Raw genomic sequence first — 4,135 nt, 5'->3', positions numbered from 1 at the left:
TCTTAGGGTGCACGAGGCTTTTGCTGGATCGTCGTATTGATTTCTTTACAGACTGTAACCACCTATCTCACGGTCGTGAGACGTGGTTGTGGCTGAAATTTTTTTACCGCGATTTCGCTGGAAGCGGGTGCAATTTTTCAGATTAGCACCCGCTCCCGGCGAAATCCTGCGGTTGTCCTTAGGGCAAATTTTTAATTATATATATATATATATATAAATTTATTATTGATCATAATTATTAAAATATTATTATTGGTATCATTGTTATTATTGATAAGAGATTGTCTATACATTGTGGAAGATATTTTTAAGCTTTCAATTATTCTTAAAATCTCTTAGAATTACCCTAAAGCCGTACGAAAAATTTAAAGTTGATTGATATTCCTTGGAATCCTTCAAAATATTCTTATTTATTGAAAAAATGTAATCCTTAAACTTTTTAAAATCTTTCAACATAACTGAAAATATTGAAAATTTCTCAAAATCCTTGAAAGTATTTGAAATATCCTTATTCTTGTAAAAAAATTATTTGAAATTTTTTAAAAATATTATAAAATCCCTCAAAGTTATACATAAAATCTAATGATATTCCTTAAAATTGCATCAGATTTTTGTAATCTTTTGAAAATTCCTTAGAATCCTTCAAAAAAGGTAATATATTTCTAAACATTTGATATTTTTGCAATCACATGACATTTTTTTAGATTTTAAAAAAATACGTGAGATATTTTAAAATACCCTAAAATTTGGAATTTTTTTGAATGTTATTAAAATTCCTTGGAAACTTTAAAAATATTTTTAAATATTTAGAATTCTTTAAAATCCTTCAAACTTTTTAAAACATTTGGAAATACTTCGAAATATTGTAAATATCTTGAAATCCTTGAAATTATTTTTAAAATCGCTCAATTCATGTGAAAAAATTCTTTCAAATTCAAATTGAAAAATTAAAAAACCCCTTGAAACCTGTTAAGTTACATCTGATGACATTCCTTGAAATTTCTAAAAATTATTTCAATTTCTTGAAAATTCCTTGAAATACTTAAAAATACCCTAAAAATTTTCAAACCTTTGGAATCTTTAAAAATTCTTTGAGCTTTTCAAATCTTTTGATAATTTCTTGGAATTCTTCAAAAAACTCTTAAATATTTTCAAATCTTTGAAATCTTTGGGATTCCATGAAATATTTTTTTAAGCTTTCAAAAATGTCTTGGAAACTTTCAAAATACCTTAAAATCTTGAAATTTGTTGTTGTAATTATAATCTAAAAAAATGTAAAAACTGTCGAATAATCAAAGTACATGAACTTTCAAACAACGAATTCAATTTTTTATTAAAAAAGATAAATTTGCAATAAAAAATAAAAAATAAAATATTCTCTTGAAAAAATCTCTTTTAAAAAAATGTTCTCTTAAAAATAATTTCAAAAACTTGGAAAACCTTGATCATTTTTTGTTATATTTTTAACCATATCATTATTTAAGCACGTTGAAATTACTTGAAATCCTTAGACCCATTTGAGGTATTTTAAAATAACTTGAAATCTTGTGAAATCCGTTCGATTATCTTGAACTACCTCTAGAATCCGTAAATATTTTTTTCAAATAGTTTTTTAATCTTTTTAAATTAGTTTTACTTTAAAATAAGTTAAAACGCTTTAGAATCCTATTTACTGCCTCAAAATCCTCCCATAAGTCGCGAAATCTGTCAAAATTCCTGGAAATCCCTTGAAATATGTTTCAATACAGAATCTTCGAAAAATTATCAAACTCCTTAAAATATCTTAAAAGTTACTATAAATCATTATGGTAGTGCTGTGAAATGCCTTGAAAGATTTTGAAATAATTCGAAAAATCCTAAAATATTTCAAAGTACGCTGCAAGACCCAAAAATTCTTTAAAATCCTTTGAAGCATTACACAATATTGTAAATCCCTTGAAATCCCATAAAATTCTTTCTAACCAATAGAAAATGATTTCATATTAACTTGACATAAAACATTACAATGAAAAAAAATGTTTTTGAAATTTCTAAAATATTACTTTTTCACTTAAAATTTCAGCTATTCGGTTGAAAATGCGTCTTTTTTTTTGTTGAAAATACTTTTCTGATCGAAATTTTTTTCAAAGAAACTTAATTTTTTAAATTGGGTATTGATTGTTTTTATTAAAAAAATATCGCAAAAAGTCGAACCTTTCAAACTCAGCTTAAAAGAAAAGGATTTTTTTATTAAATAATTGAATAATTTAAAAAATTTTAATGGTTGAAATTATAGAATTCCGAATTTTCATCCTAAACGCTAAATTAGGAAATCTTTCCTATCATTAGTCAAATTTTGCGATTGAAATTTAAATGTTTGATTTTCGAACAGTATAATAAAAAATTCAAAAAGTTAACTGGGATTCTAATCCTACTTACTCATAAAGGAAATAAATACAAGGAACTAAGTTAGTAGTTTTTCTTGAAAATGGATCAAAATCTGCTTTCAAATGTCTCAGAATGTTTTGGGAAAGAATTTTTATTTTTAGGGGCCACACGATTCCGAAAGATTTAATCCAGATCGATTTTTCCTAAGGAGGTTGAAAAGCGATATCCATATGATTTTCTTCCCTTCCTTGTTGGCCCAAGAAACTGCATAGGTGAGTGTATACGTTTATGTAAATTTATTAAAAAATTTATAATTGTTTTTGCCATGTTTTTCGTAGAATAGTGGTAGAAATATATGAATAAACATTAATATTAAATATTAATATTATTTTAAGCAACAAATCTTCTATTTAATATTTCTAGGATAATTTTCATTTAGTATGCTGTATATAGAAAATTTGAGGAATATTTTAAGAATGTGTTTTATTTTAGAAAAATATATTTGAAAAAAAGAAAAGAGATTGTTTAAACAGTAATTTTTTCTATTGCTTATTTATTATGTGTTTATGACTAAATAAAGCGAAGGAAAGTTTAACATTTCAGAAGAAATAAAAAGTTGACAAAAGAGAAAAATGTCAGAAAAAACTGCAACTATCTGGAATTATTATAGGAGCAGATAGTTATGAACAATAATCATTTGTTTAAACAATTATATTTGTTCTTTGATTGAATATATTTTGGATTTTTTAATATTTCAGAAAAATCTCTATTATTATTCAAAGAGAATATTATTAAAAATAATAAAAAATTGTTAAAATAATTGCTTCTGCTATAATTTGAAATTTAAAAATAAGTTCTAACTTAAAAGTGGACAAAAATGTAAATAGTTCAGAAAAAACCGCAACTTTCCTGCATTATTTAAAGATAATATTATTTAAAACTATAATATATTGTTTAAACAATAATTTCTGTTAAATTAAACTTTTCATGACCTCGCTCTGAGTGAAAAGTTGACAAAAGTGAACAATTAAAAAAAACTATTTATGTAAAAATCTGTTTATCAGTATAAAGGAACCTAATTTGTCAACTTTTGGGTTTTTTGGAACCCCATGAAACAGAATTATGAGGGTGATATTAAAAAAAAAATTTAGTTAAATTCTGTGGCTAATTTTGAAGAGAAATGTTTAGTCTTATCTCGATTTACCTAATTTTTACGATTTCGAATAAGATTAACAAAAGCCTCTTTTTCTTATGGAAATACACGTTAAAATCCATGAGGTTTTGCGCAATCTCATTGAAAAAACGCATTCATTTTGTTGTGGAATTAAACAAATTTAAGGACGATATGCATGAAAATTCGAGAAAAAAAATTATCGAATGGACTTTTAGACCAACCTAGTATTGAGAAATAGTTATTATTAAAATTGCATTAAATATTTTTTAATATTGGATAAAAATATCCAAATTAAAAATATTTAACATGTAACTTTTAATGAAGTATATTGTAATCTCAACTTTTTTTATGTTTGGCTAGGACAAGCGCATGCAATGATGACGATTAAGATTCAAATAGGGGCTATTGTGTGAAAATATATTTTGAAAAAAGATAAAGTAACGTCAGCCAAAAATGTAAAATTGAAACTAGATCTTTTGTTCAGAAAGGTGGAACCGGTGACTATCAGAATTGAGAAGAGAGTCAAACAAAAAATGCAGAGGAATTGGGTCTAAAACAGCCAGTTTAGAATTGAAAATAAGATTACTTTTGAAT

This window comes from Belonocnema kinseyi, chromosome 5, assembly GCF_010883055.1.
Source record: "Belonocnema kinseyi isolate 2016_QV_RU_SX_M_011 chromosome 5, B_treatae_v1, whole genome shotgun sequence".
NCBI lineage: Eukaryota > Metazoa > Arthropoda > Insecta > Hymenoptera > Cynipidae > Belonocnema > Belonocnema kinseyi.
This window is presented reverse-complemented; position numbering follows the sequence as displayed.